The sequence below is a fragment of the Zalophus californianus genome, chromosome 4, assembly GCF_009762305.2.
Source record: "Zalophus californianus isolate mZalCal1 chromosome 4, mZalCal1.pri.v2, whole genome shotgun sequence".
NCBI classification, from domain to species: domain Eukaryota; kingdom Metazoa; phylum Chordata; class Mammalia; order Carnivora; family Otariidae; genus Zalophus; species Zalophus californianus.
The window spans coordinates 117,726,660-117,751,297 of NC_045598.1; the positions used below are offsets into that span (position 1 = coordinate 117,726,660).

The 24,638-nt window shown below is 39.8% G+C and overlaps 1 pseudogene; it reads left to right on the forward strand.

Annotated features, from left to right (window-relative positions):
- The first annotated feature begins 17,588 nt into the window (after positions 1–17,588).
- LOC113929377 lies at positions 17,589–17,760 on the forward strand (annotated as a pseudogene).
- The last annotated feature ends 6,878 nt before the right edge of the window (positions 17,761–24,638 follow it).

The following is a 24,638-nucleotide window of genomic DNA, read 5'->3' on the forward strand; positions in this document are numbered from 1 at the left end:
TCGATCCCAGGACCCTGGGATCATGACCTGAGCCCAAGGCAGACGCTTAACGACTGAGCCACCCAGGCATCCCTCTGTGTGACCTTTGACAAGTCATTCAACCAGTCTCATCTTTACTTTCCTCATCTACTTAATAAAAAGTTAGACTTGCTGTTCATCAAACCTTCCCTCCTCACTGAAATGCTCTGATCTCTAGTCTAAACTCATAGACCCTGCTTTGAGAACCATTGATCTAGTAACCTAAAAAAACTGACCGTACTTCTCAAGCTGTTGAAAGTATAAAGAAAGAAAAACTTACTCACTGCTAGAATTTGGTTTCAGAGTTATTTGATTACAGCATTTGGAGATGTGTCATTCATCCATCCCTGGTCAGAGTGATGGTCAACCGTTTTTACTAAGTCATTTATTATCTCATCCTATAATTACTAGTCTCCAATCAGCTAATTCTATTCTACCAGCTTGTGTGAGGGGAGTCTTACTCTTCTATCTTCTGCATTGAAGCCCTAAAATAAACCTATAATGCTCGTGATCATCTTTCATTCTGTTGCATTTCAAAATTTTTCTGCTCCTGATTTTCTGATTATTTCTGTTTTTCCTGGCTTTGGAATCATAGAATTATAGTCTTTCAGAACTAAAAGCAATTTTAGGAATTATTTAATCCTCTGTTTTACTTAATTGAAATTTAAGAACAGGAAAGATTATACAATTTGCCAAAGGTCTGCAGCTGGTTATTGGCAGAGGTACACTCAGTATCGGGTGCCTAACCTTTGACCTGCAGATTTCAGGGAGACCCAGGAGGCTCTGGCTCCACCAGAGGGCAGAGCCCAATCTGACCTGATTTGAGAGATTAAAAGATACAGCTGCCTGGCTTCAGAAATGCCCAAGCAGAGAGAGCCACAGTGTAAGGTAGAATTTGGGCAGCCCACTCAAGAGAGGGGAGGAGAAAATTAGAGTTGAGGGCATTTGGCAGAAGGTGAACCCTAGGGATGAGCGAGAGTAGAAGGGAATTTGCTGATCATAAACAAAGTTGGATGTCTTCAAATGCCAACATACTTATCCAGACACTTGATTATGTATTTTGCCAAAATCTCTACTTCGGTGAGTTTTATTTGTTTGTTTTTGGCGAATGTGTCCAACTTCGCCGAAAGTGCTGAACACAAAAGGACATACTTTGGCTGCTCTGGTAAGAATGGATGGAGAGGCGACAGGTAGAGGCGGGGAGCCCAATCTCTAGTTAAGAGATGGTGAAGGCTTAGGTGGAGGCTTGGAGCAACCACAAAAAGGGTACAAAAGTGCATGGCAGCAAAAACGGGGAAGGAACCTTGGAGACGGGAGAGCACCTGCAGGATAGGGGCGTGGGTTGTGGGCGATCTTATTTTCTTTTAAAATTTCCCCTCCCCCCCTTGGTACATGTTATTTTATCAAGAAAAGAATAAAGTCAAAATTGCTTTACTGGATCTGAGTCTGGAATGATTTTCTGGCTACTTTTTTTTAATGGATTACCTTTTATTTGAAACGATTTCAAATTTATAGAAAAGTTGCAGAAATAGTGCAAAGGACTTTGATAGACTCTTCACTCAGATCCACCAATTGTTAACATTTGCTATGTTTGTACTTCTCCTCTCTTATGTGTATTTTATACACATAAAAATGATATATTCTTTCTGAGTCATTTGAGAGTTCACAGTTTTTTATTCCTAAAAGCTTTAAGTGTATATTTCCTAAGAACAGGACAACCACTTATACAACCATGTGTGATTCTCAAAATCAGGAAACTTTACATCCATACATGATTAATATCCAATCTATAGATCTTGTGTGAATTTCACGTGATGGTCCCAGAAGTGTCCTAGACTGCGATTTTTTTCTTCTTGGTCCGAGATCCAATCCAGAATCACATGTTGTATTTCGTTTTCATGTCTCTTTGGTTTTCTTTGACCTGGATCAGTTTTTCCTCCTTCTTTTGCCTTCCATGAGTAACATTTTTAAAGGTACAGCCCAATTATTTGTAGAATGTTTCTCAGTTAGGGTTTACCCATGATTTCCTCATGACTGGCTTCAGGTCATGCTTTTTGCTAGCAGTCCCACCTGAGAACAACTGCAGCCTTCTCAGCACATCATTTTAGGAGACGCATTTTGTGGCTTGTTATTATTGCTGGAAAGGTTAATTACTGGTGATATTAACTTTAGGGTAAGAACCTGTATTTCAAATAGTGGATTTTTTTTTTTTTTTTTTTTTGTCTTCAGCTCACTGTAGTGTCGTTATTGAAAAACAGTTTTGGAAATATTTTTTAAATTGACATGGGTTCCCATTTAATCCATATTCAAGTTGGGCATACCTACAGAAATGGGATGTGAATATACTGAAGTACTGGGCTGAGTCCTATCATGGTGAAAATTCAGATGAGGGGAATGTTTCAAGTGTAAGGGAATATTGACCTAAGCAGGAATAATATTTTCAGCTTCTGCATGTGTATAGTTTCTAAGGAATGATTTGGATACATATATTTTTCACATCTGTTGACTAAATCTAAGCACCAAATGTAAATTATAGCATTCGGGGGATATTATATATTCCTGTGAACTTCTCCTTGAATGACTTCCTTGGTCCCAATTAAAAATGAACAGATTTAGAATGATGGCCCTACAATATTTGGATCTATGGTGGATAGATCACATTGTTATTCCTACTTGTGGCTATAAAGGAAAAGGACCTATTTCTCTGGATCAACAATGAAAATTCATAAAGATTTTGGGTTTTGGGATAAAATATGCTTTAATTGTAGGAATCCATTTAGAAGCTACTCAGTATCAGAAAATTGGTCTTAAGAGATGTTGATGGAATAATGCTTGACTTTTCTACCAAAAAGTAATTGGGTTTCTGTGGCATCTTTGTTTTTGAACTGCTCTTGTCAGAATGTGGGTTGCCTGTCACTGGTGGTGCTGTTAAGCACAGCAAAGGGTGGTTTGTTTTAATAAAAGTTTTAGCCATAACTGAAGTACTATGGGTTTAGAAAGAACAGCTAAAATGCTTACTGCGGAGTGGCCCCTACAATTCTTTACTTTGGGTGTAGACTGATTCTTGTTTGAGTAAATCAGATTTACTCAGTCAATCCATCTTCCCAAGAACGGCAAGAAGAAAAGGTAGAGGGAGGGAAAGTGGATGGAAATAGGATTTCAGGAACATTAGCACTCAGGGCTTGGTGCATTAGAGTCTGGCTGGGATATTTCCGATTTGCAGTGCTGTGAACCCAATTCTTTGGAACGTCATACACAGCTCAGCAGGAGGAAACGGCAATGCTGCCCGAGGGTGAAAATGGTAGTAGCTCTATGCTGCCATCTGGTGGTGGATTGTTGCACTGCCTCCCCCAGTGAGTCATAGACTCCCCTGCCCATGAGCCCTTGGCTGGCCCACCGACTGAAGTGTAAAAATCGGGAAGTTTGGCCTCTTTGTCCATTATGTGCCACAGGAACTTCTATATTCTTCTGGTGTTCTTTTCTCCTTTGTGGAATATATCTCTTCTCCCCTTAGATATCTTGGTGCCCTGTGTACTCTCTCTGCTTTTCCCATGAGTTCAAGAACAAGAACAAGAACAGCTAAGATTTATGGAGTTCTTCCTAGCTACCAGGCTCACTAAGTGCTTTGTAAATATTATTTTATTTAATCATGGAAAAAGAACACATGAGGTATAGAGAATTATCATCCCATTTTACAGAAGAGAAAACATAACAATGGTTGAGCTCATGTTGGTTCCATTGGCCTATCTGTCTAGAACCTGAACCCTTCATCTGTGCATAGCCTTCACACCTGTGTGTGAAATTGAATAGAATGTTACCTGTCCCATGGACATTTTGCTTGGTCTTCTTTCTAATTGTGGAATGAAAGATTTATCTCTTATGAAAATATGTCAAGCATTAGTGAGCTGGTTGCAAAAATATTTGGGGAAGGTAGGGAGCCGTTAACTAGTGCCCCTTAAATTTGGAGCCATGTTTCTGAGGTGGCTGATCCAGTCTGCAGAAAATGGAGTGACTAAATAATTGTGAAAATCAAATGAGGTAATGCATATGAGTTGAATTTGAATCTTCTGTACCAAAATTTATTATTATGTTATAAAGTTAGATTCCTAGTTAGTGTCACATGTGACCAAAGCAATGTATTTAGTAAAGGTGTAAATATTTATTTTGTGATGCATTTGAGTTGAGTAAAACTTCTTTAATTTAGAGAATAAAAACTCTCTCTGATTGGTTTGAAGGCAGATTATTTTTTTAATATGCAATAAATAGTACATATTTTGTATTTTTTTAGGATAGACTTTAACCAAACATATTAGTCAACCAACCAACCATTTATCCACCCTCTAAGTACAGATTCTTATTAAATTTAAGAACATGATGTTGTACGAGTCCCCCTGTTTCCAAGAATTTCTGTCTGGTCTGGTTTTTAAAAAGGTGAAATATCTGTAATTAAAATACAGACTTTAATATTTTACATTATATTAAATATTCAACATTTTATCACTAAAATGTAGAACTTAAACTTGTGCAAATGGTATGTATTTCATAAATACTCCCTTCCATAGCCCCACTTAAGCCCTGAGCACTGGTGTTCCTGAACCTATTCCCATCCACTTTTGATTTGTGAGGATCACAGAGGGGGATCCCGAGCTGTACACAACCTATAGATTCAGCCTTGTTTGGAGCTATCTGGAAGCCCTTCCAGAGATTAACTAACACGAGATGCTAGGGAGGACATCAGAAAGAGTTCTCTTAAAGAGACCTGGTACACGTTCAAGATTCTTTCAAGCTTTAGAATGAGAAAGGAGGAGAGATGATGGCAAAGTCAAGGTCAATGGCAAACACAAGGCCACAGCCTCTACATCTCTATAAGCTGCTGAACCCAGCCAACAGGACTCTGTGGGGCTCACGTCGATGTGGAGACACCAACGGGAGTGGGAGGCATTGTCTTCGCTTGGACCAACAACGGTGAGAAGTGTTGGACAATGAAACAGAGCAAAGGAACTGAGCCAGATACTGTAGTTTGGCTACCTCCAAAGCCATTCCCAGTGTCCTTTCCCTTCAACTACTATATGGGTTGGAAAGCTTACACACTCATCTTTCCAGATTCCCTTGCAGGAAGAGATTCCCATGTGAGCTAGTTCTGAGTCATGAGGTGTTAGTGGAAGTTATTAGGTTGGGCTACCAGGAAAGTCTTTGAAAAAGACAATTTGGGCTGGAAAGCTCCACCAGCCCTTTGCCGTTCTTCCTCCTTTCTCTTTCCTGGTTGGAACCAGCTCTGGATGCTTAAGGCTAGATTTTTTTTTGAATGTAGAAACACCTATTTGTGTGTGTGTGACACCTCTATATAGAAAGAATCTCCTATTTGCCACTGACTGCATTCCTAACTGATCAAGGCTCCAGGAAGCACCAAGGTGGTGTTTGTTAGTCGCTACCTGGACCAGCCTGCTAGGGGGAGTGGGAGCCAGAGATGTGGGGGGACAATGGCAGGAATGGAGGTGGGGGAGCTGGTGAATGCCAAGTGTACATAAGCCTCGGTAGGTATGTGTTCCTGAGTTTCTGCAAGCAGGGTGGGTGCTGGACCAGAGAACTCCACTTTGGATTTCTTCGTGGTGATTTCTTTGTCCTCATCAGCCGTTGTAGCCTGAAGAAACAGGTTGCAAATGTATTGGTGTTCATATTCTTGGATTTCAATATATCAGTTTGCTGATTTTTTTTTTAAAGCATCTCCAATGTGCTTCACAGTTCGCTGGCTCAAGGTTTCACAAACTTTTCTGTTAAGGGGCACATAAAAAATGTTTTAAACTCTGTAGGCCATTCAGTCTCTGTGACACCTACTCAATGCTCCCATTGGTGCATGAAAGTGACCACTGACAATATATAAATAGAGAGTACAGCTATGTTCCAATAAAATACAAAAATGGATTTTGTGGTGGGCTGGATTTACAAAAATAGGTGGTGGGTTGGATTTACAAAAATAGGTGGTGGGCTGGATTTGACCTGAGAGTTCTAGTTTGCTCACCCTTTGCTCTAGATCTCAGAGCGGCAGAAAAGATCAGGGTTTTCTCTTCAGTTCAATTTACATGTCACTTTAAATTATTTTTGCATCATTAACTTATACTGCAACATTCGTTTCAATAAGATTTTTCTCAGGATTTCCCCTGTAAAAGTTGGATGATGTCGAACAGATTTTCTAGGCCAGTTGCCTTTCTGAGCATAAGCGTCCCATGGCATTGTTTCTAAAAGTGTGTTCTGCAGGACATCAGTTCCATTGGATATCCAAATAATAATAATAATAATAATAATGATAATAATAATAAGGCTAGATTTAAATACATTTGGAAAGCACTGAATTTAAAACTTAAACTAATTTCTCTCTCTCATATGCTACATCTACTCAGCCCCCTAAGCTAGAAATCTGCAGATTGTTTCACTATTTATTACTTTCCTGTATCAAATCTTTCTCCAAGTCCTGTTGATTTTACTTCCTAAATATTTTTCCATTTTGTCTTTCTCTCTCTCTCTCTTTATTCCTTTTCCCCCAGGTATTTTATTTCAGTTGTGGCTGCTCTTCATATTCAGTCCCTCCCAGTCCCAAACCCCACCTGCCAAGTCCTGTGTCAGAATGCAAATCCGACTGACCGTGTCAATGTCCTGCTTAAAACCCATTAATGACTCCTCACAATGACTGGCTAGGACACTTTCTACCTCCTTTCACTGGATGTTAGTGACTTGTAGACGTGCTACAAGAAAAATTCTGCACGAAGCCTTAGATAAATCAATTTAAACAGAGTATTTTTTACCTCTCAGTGCTCTTACTATAAAACGAATATTTTGACTCTTCAAGAAAGGATACAGGTTGCAGCAGTTCCCAAATGCAACTGAACACACAGCATCCTTTTTCCCTGAGGACCCTGAGAATGATGAATTTTCCCTTCAAGCCTTTTGAGAAACACTTCCTCACAGATATTACAAAGAATTCAAAGTAATGGGGTTCGCTCAACTCTATATCCCCAGGCTAAGAATTAGTTTCTCTTCTACGCTGCCCAACAACTATTTTTTTCCTTAGGGAGACTGTCTCCTCTCCCTTTACGATGCAGGCTCAGAATGTGGGAAAAAGTTAGGTCGAGGGTCAAAGAGACCGACCTTGGAATTTCAGCTACTCCCTGGATGTATGAGTTATGGTAAGTATCTTCCGTTTCTCTGAGTTTCTTTTTCTTCCTCATTAAACCCGAAATCAACCCTACCTCCCTGAACATTTTGCTTAAATGATAAACTATCTATAAGGTAAAGAGCTCAGGGACTGGACTGCCGGTCAATAAATGTGGTTGCTACTTGTGCTTGAACTGTCAGGGGGTCAGAGCAGGAACGTGGCAGAATTGACTGGTTCAGCCTCCCATCTGAATAATAACTAGGCCTCCCAGGAACAAGGAAGGATCCTGAGAAAATCTTTTGCTACTAACAGAGTATTAGCCACACTCTGCCCCTAGGAACCAAAAAACTGGTTTCATGTGGCCCTTCCTTTGAGTGTGATCCCTGTGATTCGCTCTGCTGTACTCTGTGCACTCTACAATGTCACAGATGCCCTCTTGCACAGGCTCTGATGATACATTTAGTTGAGCATCATTTGCCTTTTGTATTAAATAATGTGAACGTACCTGGTCCTTGTCTTGTGTCAAAAATGCTTCCCCATGGGGCGCCTGGATGGCTCATTCGATTAAGCGTCTGCCTTCGGCTCAGGTCATGATCCCAGAGTCCTGGGATCAAGCCCCGCATTGGTTGGGCTCCCTGCTCAGCGGGAAGCCTGCTTCTCCTTCTCCCACTCCCCCTGCTTGTGTTCCCTCTCTCACTGTGTCTCTCGGTGTCAAATAAATAAATAAAATCTTTAAAAAAAAATTCTTCCCCTCCCCTGTATTCACAGAACAAGTGGCAGTGTTTTTTGTTTGTTAATGAATAATAACATTCTGGATGTTGGAGGTGTGCTAGCCACTAATTTTTATTCTTTAAATCTTAATTAAAGATATTTAGGAAAAACATTGTAAGTTTTAAGGAAAGTATGAACAAAGTGTGATGTATTTTTTAAAGATGTTATTTCTTTATTTGAGAGAGAGAGAGCAGGACCGGGGGAGAGGGGCAGGGGGAAAGGGAGAAGCAGGCTCCCTACTGAGCCACACAGGTGCCCAAAGTGTGATGTATTTAAAAATGGGTATGGAGGGGCGCCTGGGTGGCTCAGGAGGTTAAGAGTCTGCCTTCGGCTCAGGTCTTGATCCCGGGGTCCTGGGATGGAGTCCCACATTGGGCTCCCTGCTCAGAGGGGAGTCTGCTTCTCTCTCTGCCCCTGCCCCTCTCCCCTGCTCCTGCTGTCTCTCTCCCAAATAAAGAAATAACAAATCTTTTTTTAAAAAAGGGCATGAAATATTTATTGAGGAGATATGAAGTTTTCCTAAATATGAGTCTGTTTAAAATGACCTATAAAAGTACTTGGAAAGTACTTTTGGAGGGATGGAAAGAGCAAGAAATTACATAGGAACAACTTAAAAATGAGAAATCTCTGAAGCTTTCACTTCTGTGTTATGCTCCATTTTCTCAGTAGATGGCGCCCTTCTCCCTTCAAAGCTTTTATTTACACTAAGGTGTAAAGGGCTGACAATCCATTACAACAACTAAATCCTCTTTGGGTCTTTCCTAAATACATTCATACAGCCATATGGTACCTGCAGTACCTTGCACATAGAAAGGATTGCATAGTTAAGCCAATATTTTAAATAGAGTAAAGAAATTTATTCCCACACTTTATTTGTAAAATTCAATTCTTCCACTCATCTCCTGGTAATTCACAACTACACTCTCAAATATTGTCTTCTTTCCAATATTCTAACTTCACGCTAGGATGCTACTCCAGGCAGGTGACGCAGCTACGATTTTATCAAGAAGAATAAGCCATTCTTTTTTTCATGCACTCATTTATTCGGTCAACAACTATTTATTCAGTCCTACTACATGCCAGACACCGCTAAGCTCAAAGGAGGTAAAGATACATGAATTAGTCTTTGCCTTTAAAGAGCCCAAACTTACTTGGAGGAGCTAGAGAGAAACAATTATGTTGTGTGCACAATGATACTTATTACAATGTTAGAGAAATGGACTTGGTATTATAGGATCCCAGAGAAAGTGGACCAAACCTACTCTGCAGGAGGGAGTGTGGGAGAGCTCCCTGGGATTATTAACATTAGCTAAGCCAAGTCTTAAGGGGCATTAGCTCAGCAAATATCAGGGCAGAGCTACATTCTAGGTAGGGAGTATTATGGAATGGAGGTAAGGCGCGACATACGTATGTAGTTACTTCTCAGAGCAGCTCAACCTTAAATGCTGCCAGTAGGTCATCATCCTGGCTGCATAGATACACTTGGGGCTTTAAAAATACCAGTTTTGAAGCCCCTGGGTGGCTCAGTCTGTTAAGCGTCTACCTTCGGCTCAGGTCATGATCCCAGGGTCCTGGGATCGAGTCCCACATGGGGCTCCCTGCTCAGCGGGGAGCCTGCTTCTCCCTCTGCCTGCCGCTCCCCCTGCTTGTGCTCGCTCGCTCTCTGACAAATAAATAAATAAAATCTTTTTTTAAAAAAAATAACAGTTTCTGGTCTTTATTCCCACATAGTCTACTTTAATTCGTCTGGAGATGCCTGGGTACTGCTGCTAAAAAAAAAAAAATGTCCTAGATGATTTTAACAAGCCTTGGGCTGGGAAACACAGTTTTTATTGGGGAGTGAGGAGTGAGTGAGTAACAAGAATTGAGCTTGGGTTGGTAGACAGAAGTTTTCACATTTTACACTTGGGAAACTTGATAAATATGTAGATTCTGGGCCCCCTTCCAGGAAATTCAACAGTTTCCAAATGGATCTGATAAAACGGGTCAGAAAGTCACATTTGAGAACCCCCAGAACACGCCAGGGAAACTTTGAGAGTCACACTAAGGGGCTTGTCCTGTTGTCCACGTGGTACAAACTGATGAAATTTTATTTTGTTCTGTTCTGTTGCTTGGTTTGTTGCAAGGGACTGAGATGGTTTTGGAATCGCCTTTGAGAGGAGCCAGTCCAGCAGTCCTGTGGGAAGGACGGTATGATCCGGACAGGGAGATAATTAGGCAGCCTCTTGTAAAAGGTCAGGTGAGTGGACGGGAGCCCGACTGAGGGTGGTGGCAGTTTAAGGACAAGGGTGTGGGCAGTGTGGGTGACAGTGGGAAAGCCAGGGATACTTCGGATGCCAAACTGTCATGACATGGAGATTAGTAAGGGCTAAAGGAAAGGATAGGACTAGATTAAGATCTTTAGGAGCCCTAAGTATTAAAAACGATTACATTGCCTCATTGTACATACTGTTAAAAAAAAAATTCATTATGAACCATATTGTGAGCACAAGAAAATTCAGCAAAGTTCTGCTTTTAAATTTTTCCTATAGTATGGTTTTTTGTTTTGTTTTGTGCAATTTCCTACATTGAATTCTGGCCAATTTTTTTTTTTTTTTTCTGGTGTCCCTCGGTTGTTGACGCCTTGAACACTTAGCAGATCTGACTGTTGGGAGGTTCAGTAAGTGCCACTGAGAAGAGAGGGAGAGGGGAGCGGGAAACAGGGACGGGAAAGGGGCAGAGAGGGGGAGAGAGCTCACACATATGTCCAAATGGCCAGAGTAGTAGGGCTGCTAATGCCACAGTTTATACAGCTTTGTTGCAGAACCCTTCCTTTATTCTGCGCCACTGAAAATTCCCAGCCTTCCACGGCACTCAATAAATGGGTTGGTTGTAAAAAACATGCAAGGCAGTGAGGAAGCTTTATAGGGAGGGGGAAAGAGCTAAGTGAGGGTGTGGGCAAGTAAAGCCTTGCCTGGATCCACCTTGGTGGAGGGGGCACTCTGGAGCTGAAACCGTAACTCTGCATTGTCTCCCCTGTGTTCTGAATCAAACACACACAGGCCCTCAGGTAGTGAGGAGTCGGGGGACAAGGTCAGAGGTTCAAGCTGTTAGTAATGACTTGCAGCAGCTGGGATGGCGTTTGGGAGGTAAGGGAGATCGAAGCAGTCACCTACAGCATCTGTGACATTCTCATTACAATTTGAAAGACACAGGAAAGGGAAGTAAAAAGCAACAACAACAAAAATCACCCTCGGTCACATTACCCGTGGAGGCAACGCCTAAGATATTTTTGGTACATGTCTATCCACAAGGTCTTCTCCAAATGATTTTAAATTTTATTTTATATCATTTGGATTATACACAATTTGTTATCCTATTTTTTATAGCCTTGTATCAGTTGTTAGGAGCACTTCTCACTTATCATGAGAGTTTTAGAAACATAATTTTTAATGCAATACATTTAGACATTTCACATCACAATGAAAAGTTAAATTTTAGAGCAAGTAGCAAGCTCTGATTTCATCGGGTGTTTTCCAAAATTCAGGGTCTGGCTAAGGCTTGTTATAGGTTGCTAACTATTACTGGTCATGTGTGAGCAGAGAACATGGATGCTGCATGAATGGCAGGACGTGGCGGGTCTGTGCACAGAAAACCTCATATTCTCAGGTGATGAGTGTGTAATGATTGCAAAGGAACCATATTCACAGACCTATTATACCAGGATCCCCAAATTCAAATGTTTATGTAGGATGGCAGATAACACAAAGAGATAAGCAGCAGGCCAAGACAAAAGGTACATGCTCAAGGCGGGGAATATTGCCAAAGTGCATTTCCACACAACACCTTCTGATTAATTCAGCTAAAATCCAGAATTGGGTGTGTGTGCATGTAAAATCTGAGTTTTTTTTTTTTTTTAAGATTTTATTCATTTATTTGTCAGAGAGAGAGAGCGCACAAGGGGGAGTGGCAGGCAGAGGGAGAAGCAGGTTCCCGGCGGGGCAGGGAGCCCAATGTGGGGCTCGACCCCAGGACCCTGGGATCACAACCTGAGCCGAAGGCAGACATTTAACGGACTGAGCCACCCAGGCGTCCCTTTTTTTTTCTTTACTTACTTTCTTTGTTTTTTTTTTGTTTTGTTTTGTTTTTTGTTTTTTTTAAGAATCTGAGTTTTAAAGATGGGCCCATTTTCTTCAGACAGAATTTAGGGCAAAATCAGCAATGAGTGATGGCTTTCCTTTGTAATGTTTGCACTAAGTTTTGTGCTGCTTGGGAGTAGGCAGAGACAGAACGCAGTTCTCATACTCAGAGGCCAGCCTCAGGTGACACATTACATCTGACACATCAAGGAAGAAAATTGTACAATAACAACTTCTAGCTGTCTGATCTCTTAATCTCACTCCTCCGTTCTGAATTTCAGATCGTTCTCACTCCAGGTTCTATCCTCCCCCCAGCTTCAAACAAGCTTCGTGCCTTGGCCATGTGACTTGCCTTGTGACCCTCAACGAGAAACACCTCTATTAAAGGCAGTCTCTTTGGCCAATCCCAAACTCTATTGATTTTTTCTTAAAAAAAAAAATTGTAGATGTTAAAATAAATACAAAAGCCTCAACTTCTAACAAAGGTAATAGGGGTATAGAAGAAAGAGCTGGGTTCAGTCTCATTTATACTACAGAAGAAGGAAAAACAATATAGAAATGAAGAGATTTAGAATTAATATAAGTATTATCAATGATATATGCTTTATGAGCATGGAAAACTTGAATGAAATGGCTGCACTCCTAGAAAGAAATACAAGGACAAAATTAATGCAAGAGGAAATAGGGAACTTGGATTGACCAATAAGAACTAAATATATGGAAATGACGCCCCAGACCCTCCCTCTCAAAACCTGCCAGCCCATGCAGTTATATGAGTACAGTTCATAGAATTTTCGAGGAAGAGCTAATTCTGGTTTTATGCAAGTTATATTAAAAAATTGAAAAAACACACTTATTTATGATCTTAGTAAAAGAAACTTTTGGAAAATTAGGAATGCAAGGAAACTTTCTTCACTTGATAAATTTTATATACCAAAAGATTTCACATTTACTGAACTGTAAGTATTTAAGTATATGAACTTTATACTTATCAAAGAAGCTTTATATACATTTGTTTTAAAAGGAATATAAATTTTTTTTTTTTGCTATAAAGAAGGTTTTTATATTTATCTACTTGGACTCATTAGCCTGTTAGTCTTAATTAGATTTTTAGTCTTAATTCGAATGGCTTTCCTTACTCTAAGTCTCTATTTGAATTTTCTCATGTTTTTCTTCTAGTACTTTTATGTGTTTAATTAAATTTTCTCATCTTTTTCTTAATGAATTGAATTTTCTCATATTTTTTTCTAATACATTTAAATCTTTTATTTATTTGCAGTTTATTCTACTATAGTGTAAGATACCCTATTTGTTTTCCTGTTGTTCTAATGCCATTCATTAAGAAGCCCATCTTTCCACCACTCTGCTGGAGGGCCCTTTCTTATTCTGGACCACTTAAAACTCCTAGCCTTCACACCACTTAATAAATGGGTTGGTTGCTCAATATAAAAATAAAATCCAGTTAGATTTTTAAATGAGCTTTTATACACTGGCCCTAAAACTTTTATGGAGGAATTAAGGTCTAAGTTCCATGAGAATCTGTCAACCTTAAAAAGAATGCATGAAGGACTTTTCTACCAGACATGAGGGTAACTACAGACTTATCAATTTTTCTGATTTCTTTTACTTTCTTCTCTGGTTGCAAGCATCTTATGATTCCATTTTATCTTCTTTAAGTTTTAGGTTTAAATTGTTCTCTTTTATTGGTTTCTTAAGGTGGAAGCTCAGGTTATTGACTTGAGAGCTTTCTTTTTCTAATGGATACATGTAATGATGTAAATTTCCCTTTAAGCACTACTTTTGCTGCATTCCATACATTTTGGTTAGTTGTATTTTCATTTTCATCTAGTTAAAAATATTTTTAAGTTTCTCTTGAGACTTTTTTGACTCATGGCTTATTTAGAAGTATGTTGTTTAATTTTCAAATATTTGGGGACTTGCAGATATTTTTCTGTTATTAAGTTCTAGTTTAATTCCATTTTGGTCAGAGTACATACTTTATATGTTTTCATTCTTGTAAATTCATTATTATGTGTGTGATGGCCCAGTATGTGGTCTATCTTGGTGGATGTTCCAAGATAGAGATGAGCTTGGGAAGAAAATATATTCTGCTGTTGTTGGGTGGTGTATTTTATAAATGTCAATTACATCAATTGATAGTGCTATCCAGATGATCTGTATCCTTACCGATTTTCTATTTGCTTTATTTATGCACTTATTGATGAAAGGCTATTGAAGCCCTAACTATAATAGTGGATTTGTCTATTTCTCTTTTCAGTTCTATCAGCTTTTACCTTATGTATTTTGATTCTCTGTTGTTAGATGCATACATATTTAAGACTGTTACATCTTCAAAGAGAATTGACCACTTTATCATTAAGTAGTGCTTCTTTTTATCCCTGATAAACCTCCTTGTTCTGAAGTCTGCTTTGTCTGAAATTAATATAGCTACTCCAGCTTTCTTTTGATTAGTGGTAGTATGGTATATCTTTCTCTATCCCTTTACTTTCATCCTGAGTCTTTAGAGTTGAAGGGTATTTCTTGTAATATACAGGTGAATCCTGTGTTGTTGTGTTGTTTAATCCACCTTGACAATCTCTGTATTTTAATTGGTGAATTTAACCACTCACATTTAAAGTGATTATTTATGTAGATGAATAAAGCATTTTCTACTTGTTGCATTTGTTTTTCATTTCTTCCATCTTTTTCTGCCTTCTCTAGTTTAACTGAACATTCTATATAATTCTATTTTATCACCTCTTAGGGTGTCAATTATACTTCTTAAAAAATTTTAATGGTTGCTCTAGAGTTCACAATATGTAGTTTTGATTAATCTGAGTCCACTCTTCAATAATACTACACAGTTTTAAGTGTCATGCAACCCCTCAACCCCTGCAACCCAACTCTCTTCCTTTCTCACCTCTTCTTTGATATCCAGACTTGCCTCTGGTTTGCCATAGCTTGCATGTCCTGGATTGCAGTTCTTTTGCTATTCCCAAACAAACCCATTTGGCTGGTAAAATAATGGGCTGTTCTACTTTTAAGGCTGACATTACTTGGTGTCAGAGAAATAGGATCCAGAAAGACCTCAAGAGCTCCAAGGCTGGTGATCAAACACTTGCCAGTACCCACTGAGGCCATTGAGCTCACCGCTTTGTCCCTGACCCTGGAGTTTCAGGGTATGTTTTTTCCTGTGTTCAAGCTCTACTCTCTTTGTGTTTTGAGCTCTCTAGGCTGTATTTAGGGATCTGTTCAAAGGCTTTGTCCTTTTTGTTTTCATGAAGGCTTTGTCCTTTCTGGTGAGTACTTGTTTGTTTTTGTGCATCTCTGGTTTTGAGTAATGGGATTCCAATCCTTTAAATACTTTGTGGAGAGCCCCCACCTCCACTTCAGGGGTCCCAGTTGGTTTTATGTTTAAAAACTATGGTCCTTTCTCATGTGCATCTTTAACCAAATGGTTCAACTTAACTAGAGATAACTAAATTTTCAATGGCCATTATGGGGGACCTTCTATCTTTTTTTTCTTTTTTAAGATTTTTATTTATTTGAGAGAGAGAGCATGAGAGAGGAAGCAAAGTGAGAGCATGAGGGAGGAGGAGAGGGAGAAGCAGGCTCCCTGCTGAGCAGGGAGCCTTAAGCAGGATTTGATTCCAGGGCCCTGGGATCATGACCTGAGTCAGTGGCAGATGCTTAACCAGCTAAGCCACCCAGGCACCCTGGGAGCTTTCTATCTTGCCAAACTTGTTTTTCTCAAAACTAAATTAGAAAGCTGCATCTCCAAAATTGAAAGACAAAGAGAATGGGATAGCTATTTTAATTGGTATGCAGAAACCTCCAAAAGATTTCAAAATTTCAGAATAGTTTCATTGAAAGATTCATGGCAAAAGGCCCATGAAAAAGTAAAAAGATAAAAGGTATCTCACACTAAAGATTATAAGACTGCCCTCTAAGACTGATGTAATTCCCCTTTACTTTCTTGATTTGAGTACTCAGTCTAGTACTGAGTATTGTCTAGAATTGCCTTTCCATTTTGAAGAGACTATTAAATGGTTACCTTTTGAAATAAGACCACCTAATGCAATAGGTGATCCTCTTCAGGTATTTTTAAATCCTTGGTCAAAGGCCAAACTAAGAGCCATAGTTAAAGAATTTCTTAAACCAGGGAGGATCCTTGAAAGTTTTTGTAAACCGATTACCTACTGAGCCTAGTCCTGAGAGGAAAATAAAATTTCATGTTGTTCCTTCCTTTCCAAATCCATAACAATTCATTATTGATACTCTCTCTCCCAGGGATAACTATGGCCTTCTTGCTTGCCTCATTTTACAAACTTGGTTTGGCTTTCTGCCTGCCTGGGACATGCAGGTTGTCAGTCCTTTTGGCAACCTTTGGGAGTGACTCTCGATCTTGTGAAGATAATATCTTTTATAACCTCTTTGAGGATGTTTCTTGGGTCCATAGAATTGTTTAATGCTGCCAGAAATATGTACTGTTTGCCCCAGGTACAGCCTGGCAAGACATTTGGATGGATTTAATAACTTTGTGATCAGAAATTTGGTAGATTGGAAGCTGGTATTCAGAGCCTGATAGAATTTTGTTTTTAGGTCTTCTTCTCTAAGCTAAATGTACTCAGACGGAAAGAAAAGCATACTAACAGGAGAATGGTGAATGGGTGTGCCAGTCCTTTGACATCATTTAGATGGTAACTGAATTCTTCCATGAATTAAAAACAGTTGTACTTGTACAAATTTAGTCTTTGCAAGACCAGAATTGTGGCTCCAGAAACAATATGAAGTTCACCAATCCTATTTACCCATCCCTAAACCTCTACCATTCATCCCAAAGAGCTTGTACATATTGTTCTGAGGGAACCAAAATCTTGTATTTTTTTTCCTCATGTGCCTTTGAGGTGTCAAGATTCTACCCAGGGTCTTCTCCAGAACTCTTATCTGGACCATCTCTTTGATTTGCAAACTTCAAGGAGTCAATTTTTATCAGAAGGAGAAGGAAAGGAGGCATGGTTATTTGAATAGAGCCAATTTCTTTTATAACTAGTGAGCTTTGTATTATTATAACTAATTCGTGGCAGTAATTTTAACATGGGAACTTTAAGGTCTCTGTTTGCAGCTATCTGTATGTTCATGTGTGTCTCCATATGTGGATGTGTAGATGTATGGTATTTTTTACCTCTAGATGGTATTGCTAAAATTAATTCTTAAAAGAGATCTATGTACTTGGCATAAAGAACACTAAGCACTTAAATAAATTAAATTCTTAGAAATATAATAGAAAGTTAATCCAAATGAACTTCAGGTTCACGTGATTTAGGAAAAAAATTCAGTATTAAAGTTACTTTAAGCTTGTTGGTTTAATGAAAACAGCCATGTTTTTAGAGTTTTCAGCAGTAAATATAGTACTTTTATATTATCTCAGGCTTACTAAAGATTAAATGAGTTCATGTTATCTCAGAAAACTGTCAGCAAGAGAGAGAATTTAATATGATCGTTAGCTGTTCTGGAGGTTCTGGGTCAAGATGCTTCAAAGCCTTCTTAAAAAAGTTTGGATCCCCATGAAGCCCTACTATACTCAAATTTACCAGATTTGGGTAGGAATGGGTTGATGGGCATCATCATTTATAAAATCAGAAGTGCTGATAAAAGAAGTAAAGCTTTGAAAGTCCTACACCTGCTTGTGGTCATCATTAACCAGCTTTACTTGAAGTACACATCAGATGGACCATCAGTCTGGCTATAAGTGTCAGCAAGCTCTGTTAGATGGCAACACGGAGCATCGTTATACGCTTGTAGACATGTTTCCTTTCTGGCGTGAATAAATGCACCTGTGAAGTGCAAAAAAATCCTAGTAAGTGTAATTAAGGCTACTGGAAATAATAGGGGAAACATCTTATGCAAGGAAAGGAGGATGTGAGTGTTCAGTAAGAGAAGGTATGAAGAATAGAGATGGATTCTTGTTGAGGGAAAAGAAAATAATTTTGTCCTAAAGTGAGACTGTTTAGAGAGGAAAAACATAGGACAAAATCTGAATGTAAAAAAACAAAACAAAACAAAACAAACAAAAATGAGAAAACTTGTAGAACGTTTGTGAAGAGGAATCTTGGGAAAGAAATTTCATGTGTGGTCAAGCTAAATGAACTTCAAGGTTTAAGAAAAAAAAACAACCTTTGGTATCGATAGTGTACTTACGTAAAACCAAAACTTAATTTTCTTTCATCTACTGAAAGGACAAGTTTTCTTGAATTGTTGGTCACATTTTTTAAAAAATTTTATTTATTTGAGAGAGACAGAGAAAGAGAGAGAGAACGAGTGGGGAGAGGGGCAGAGGGAGAGGGAGAAGCAGACTCCCCGCTGAGCAGGGAGCCCAATGTGGGACTCGATTCCAGGACCCTGGGATCATGACCTGAGCTGAAGGCAGACGCTTAACTGACTGAGCCACCCAGGCATCCCTGTTGGTCACCTTTTAATAAGAAATTGTAAACAGGGTTTTTCTTACCTTTTAAGTGATCTTTTTATCAAAATAGTTTTCTGTATTTGTTGTCCAAATCAGGTCTTTGACTGCCTTAAATCTAGTAGAATTCACAATACTGAAAGAGCTAAGTTTTGCTCAGAACTTGTAATCTTCTGTATTTGCCCATGGAGTCTTTAGTTGTCCCTATGGTTAAATGGATAACTAAGTATTGTTTCACAGTGACCTATGATGCTATTTGACCAAGTGTTTTGAAACTTTTTAATATTTTTGACAAACTGCCCCCAAATCAAATTCTAAATACAGTCTTTTCTAGTCAAACTGACGTTTGGATTTTCCAGAGAGTCCCTGGAGCATCTCAAAAGATTTGTTCTCTCTTCTTATGAAAAGGGAGGTGTTAAACTAATTAGGCTAATTTGCTATGTTAAATTATATGGGAAGCACTGTCGAATAGGAAGTAATACCAAGCCTTCCTTATGTTTTATTTGTGTAGGTATATGTTATAGGCATCTCAGAAATTGTGTGAAATTCTTGGAAGTCCTACAGTAATGTTATCAGTCATAATTCTAATTCTTATCTTCAAATGTTGCATGTTACAGAAATAAGCAATTTTCTTGTCAATTCCATTATATTGAACTCTCATCAAATGTTTAAAAATAAGCATCTTTAAGTCTTTTCACAGGTAGTTACTGCTTTACTCTAAAGCTTTTATATGTGTTCCTGCAAAAGTATCTGATCTTTGAAGAGATTCACAGAGAGGCCTTTTTTGACAAATACAGGTTTCTGATAACTTTAAGATCATAAAACGGGACTGGATAAGAATTTCCAGAACTAGTGGACAAACTAGACTCGAGCAGAACAAGTATTAATTATAGGGGACTAAATGAACTAAGGAGGGTGATTATAATTACTATGACTCTTTGTAATATTGCTGCTTCCTTGATGCTTTGGTTTTTTTCAGCTTAAGGAATACTTTTTCTTAAGTTATCTATAACTTACAGCAATTTGATAAAGTATATCTTTGTAAAGAAAGATAAGAATGTTTATTTTTTTTCCCTACCTGGTCCTTCCAGGATTTGGAAACTCTTGAGTATTCTTTTCATGACATTATAGTTATTTACATAAGTTCAATAAAAATCTGTTCTCCTTATAACAGGACACAATCAGAGACACTGGCTATATGCCAAGGCTTTGACTGGAATGGTGTTGCAGGTAAATCTGATGGCCAGTCCTCGGTGTGACTTCCTGGCCTCAGAGCCTAGGATAGTTCAGTCTGAGACTCCTTATGAAAAGTTCCAGCAAAGCAGTCTTAAAAAGAACTTACATGGTTAGTCATTATTTTCACTACATGTATGTGAATAACCAGGACAAATTTAATGCAAACAAATGAGTTTTACTGTGATTATCTTTGGTAAAATATGGGGATACTTATAAGGAGAAAAATTGTGTTTGCACCTTTGTCTATATTAGATTCTAGTCCTATTAATTGTCTTTGAGGTTTTGTTATACACCTGTAAACTGGACTGGATCCTGAATTCTTCTAGTTTCCTCAACTCTCTGGCTACGACTCTCCAAACTAACGTTTCCAGGTTTGTCCCACTCTTCTGATTTGGAATCACTAAGAACAAAGACTGCTCCTAAATCTTGGAGGGCACTATACCAGGTCTTTTTCATTACTGAGATGGCAGCCAAACTTCAGGGACTTGAACCTTGACTACACATCTCATACCCAAAGGCGGCCTGTTAGATGGATAACAAGCATGGTATCTATTTTTTCCATCAGAGCCCTTAATATAGGAATCATAGTTATTTTAAATTCTCTGCCTGATAATTTGAACATCTCTGTGATATCTGAGTGTGGGTCTAATGGTACTTTGTCTCCTCAGACTGTGTTTTCTCTTGATTTTTGGCATGCTCTGTAAGTTTTTGTTGAAAGCTGAGCATATTTTATTTGGTCATAGAAACTGGGTTAAATAGGTTTTTGGTGTGAGGGTTGATGTTAATCTGGTTAGGAGCTGGGCTGTGTCCAATGTTCTCTGTGGCCATAAGTGCCAAAGACTTCAAATCCCTCTGGGGTCCTTGTTTCTGTCTCCCTTGTAATCTTTGGGTTTCCCTAAGTATTTCTTTTCAGAGAGAGCACCTGTGTCTTGCAGCACTGCAATCTACCGTTATGCTGAGTCTCTGTAGGTGTATAGTACGGAGTGGACAGCATTCTATAAACTTCTGATTAGACCTTAGCCTTCTAGTGGACTTGTTTCTCAATGCTGTAACCTTCACAAATGTTTGTCCAGAGGTAATAATTCACTTCTCGAAGTGAAATACTAAAATACCTTTCACATACAGGTTAGAAAGTTCAGTATAAAAGTAAGATAAAGAGATTTCAGTAGTACCACACACATTGCCACAAACTGGAAGTTCAAGGTCAGAATTTAGTTAGGGGACATAGTAGAGACAGGTGCTTATTGAGTGCATAACAAACCTGACATTAGGCATTTTATAATTGCCACCTTAATCCCTACAACAGTTATATGAGGAATTACAGCCATTGGCAGAACTAGAAAAGGGTTTCCGAAAGTTCAAATCACTTGACCTAAGCTGCATAGCTAAGCTGATTTGTATCCCCAGCTGTGACTTGGGAGAGCCTGTGATGAAGATGACGAATGCCCATTTTCCCACTCTTACGGTTATTAGATGGGAGTCATGACTGCTGTAGGAAAAACTACAGTCCCCAGTCTCACTTGCATCTGACCCATAATGTTTGAAGAAAGTGTTGTGTGGCTGCTTCTAGAAATATTCTTAAAAGGCAAATTGGTGCCTTTGTCTTTGTCCTTTCCTACTTCTGCTGCCTGAGAAGTGGCCATGATGGCAGCCATCTTGCTGATAATAATGGATGGAGCCCAGGAGGAGGAGCAATGGATGTGGTTAGAAGTCCCGGGGGTGGGGGTGATCTACACATCGAGGATTCCAAGGACAGAAACTTGAAGAACATTAATAATTTGAGGAGTGGGCAGCAGAAGAGGCCCGTAGGCAGACGATACCAAGAACAAGGACAGAGAGGTTAATAATATCAGTCCTAAGAAATAAAATAAGATGCAGAGTGAAATCCCCAGGGATCTTTTCAGAGAAATTGCTGTGACCTGTTGGAGGTGGAAGCTGGGAGGCTTAGGAACCAATGTGAGGAGAGGAGATGGACAAATTCCTTTAGGCTGTATTTTATTTATTTATTTATTTATTTATTTATTTATTTATTTATTTATTTTTAAAGATTTTATTTATTTATTTTGAGAGAGAGAGAATGAGAGACAGAGAGCATGAGAGGGAAGAGGCTCAGAGGGAGAAGCAGACTCCCTGCTGAGAGGGAGCCCGATGTGGGACTCGATCCCGGGACTCCAGGATCATGACCTGAGCCGAAGGCAGTCGCTTAACCAACTGAGCCACCCAGGCGCCCCTAGGCTGTATTTTAGATGATGTTACTGATGAAGAGAGATTTACTGCCATAGTGGGATGGAGGTTTTTGTAAAGTTAGTTTATTTTTGCTAGTTTTCAGTTTTGCACAGTGTTTAGTGTACTTATAGGATGCAGGGAGCAACTCGGAGGTGGAGAGGTTGAGGTGTGGGAGGGGGTGCCTCTCAGAAAGCCCTGGAAGGCCCTGGAAGGAGGAGGGCACAGGCCACAGGGTCAGCCAGAGCAGGGAGGTGAAGGCAGAGAGAAATGCCTCTGAAGATAATTGGTTTGGGTTGCTGAAGGAATTTGTCCTTATCAGCTTTAATTTTCTTGGTGAGGTAAGAGAGGTTACCCTTGGGAAAGAGTGGATGATGGGATGGGTTGTGGTGAACTTGAGAAGAAAGCACAGAAAGGCCACTAGGGGGAAGAGAAGGAGCCAAGGGGGACAGGTCTGCCAGGCTTCGAGTGGAGGCCCTGTGGGCTATCAAGGCTAGCTTCTGGAAACAGCAAGGATGAAGACAATATGAGGCTAACCAGTGAAGCTCAAGCCTTGAAGCTGGAACTGAGGACACTAAGCTGAAAGGTCTTACCTCTACCATCACTGCTTTAGTTAGTGCTGGCCCATAGGAAGGGGGTCCAGGTGCGAGCACACTCACAGTTACCATCCTACAAGCAGCCTCCCCAAGGGCTGATGACCAATGACTAGTGCGCTTGTTACTGGCTTGGTCTCCAAGTTGATAGCAAACTTATGAGGAAGAAAAAAAAAAAAAAAGAAAAGAAAAAGAAAAAGGAATCCAGGCCATGAATGGGAATTTCAGTGGCTCAGCCATGGCCCGCAAACTGACAGCAAAGGGAATTTGTTCAGCAGCTTGGGAGGGAAGTGAGCTGGGGATGTTTGAATAAATCCCAAACAGGCCACTATCCCGGAAACGAAGGTGCCGACACTGCCACATGAGCTCTTCACAGAACAGTTCTGCACAGGACATCTTACCTCGCATCAGCTCTTGTTTGTTGGCCCAAATTCTTGGTCATGTTTCTCTCAAGTGCTCACTTTTGGAGGTTGGAATTAGGTTTTTTTTTTTTTTCCAAGCATCTAATTCAATCTACCTCTAACGTTCTACATGACTTCATTTGACAAATCGTGAGCACATCAGCATGGTGGTAAACATGGTAAAGATCGTGTATGGCCTGGATTTCCTTTTCTACCTTGGGACTGTTTATATCTCCCCAAATTCATATATTGAAGCCCTAAACCCGCAGTGTGGTGGTGTTTTGGAGATGGGGCTTCAGGGAGGTAATTAGGGAGAGAGCCAATCATGCGAGTGGGGGGCCTCATGACGGGATTAGCAGCCTTACAGGAAGAGGAAGAGGGAGATCTTCCTCTCCGCGCCCACACTCAGAGGAAGGGTCCGTGTGAGGACATGGGGAGAAGAGGTTGTCTGCAAGCCAGGGAGAGAGCTTTCACAGAAACCAAATTAGCTGGTATCTTGATTTTGGACTTCCCAGCCTCCAAAACTGTGAGGCAATAAATTTCTGTTGTCTCAGCGCCCCAGTCTGTGGTATTTTGTCGTGGCATAATACTGCATCACAATGCAAAAACCAAAGGAACAGAACAAGGGTGTGGTCACACATTTGTACCCAGCCAAACTCCTTCTAACGCCAAGAATTCTTCTCGGTTCTTGAGCAGCAGGGTGACTCGTGGATGCCAGATCATGTCATCCTGGACGGCAGGGGTATAGCTCTTGTCCTTGAGCCTTCCATGTCTCAAGGCTTGCTTAGGTGTCAGGCTCTTGATCATGGATTCATTAGGACGAAATTTCAAATGGAAACTGGTATGAAACAGATGCGAGAGCACTTGCTCCCCTGTATGAAGACACCTTGTTGTAGATTACCCTCTAGAACCCTGTAATTTACATGTGGTCTCTTCTCATAGGAGCTCTTCAAGTAAATCCAAATTTGTTTAGACAATTTCATGGGTACTGTAAAACCACAATTGAATTTCAGGCCTTTGTAGCAGTCCAGCCAAGATGCACTCCAATTAGAAAAAATTGCCGTTAATGTTGTTACGATGTGGTGGCTGCCCACTGTGCCCCAGACATTTGTTCTCCGAAATCCCTCGAGTCTCTTCTTTATTCTTCAGCTAAATAGACAGGCCCCTAGAATCTACGCTTTTGGAATTGTAATAGAGGAGCAATATTGTGCCTCTCTCTTAATTAACCTTGTTAACCAAGGATTTGGAACATTAGCTGGTTAGGCTAAGAGGGCCTTTTGAGCTGCTCCGTACATGCCTGCAGTTGAGTAGGATGTCACTCTTGTGAAATAAAGTGCCTTTTATTCTTCAGCATACACCGAATACCTTTATTATTCTTCGAGTAATGGTGTGATATTCTTGTTTAGCGAAATAATGTGTGTAAAGGGCATAGCTTCGTGCCAGGCACAATAAAACCTCAGCTATTGCTTTTATCGTTTAAAACAAGTTTTTTTTTAAGATTTTATTTATTTATTTGACAGAGAGAGACACAGTGGGAGAGGGAACACAAGCTGGGGGAGTGGGAGAGGGAGAAGTAGGCTTCCCACTGAGCAGGGAGCCCAATGCGGGGCTCAATCTCAGGACCCTGGGATCATGACCTGAGCCGAAGGCAGATGCTTAACGACT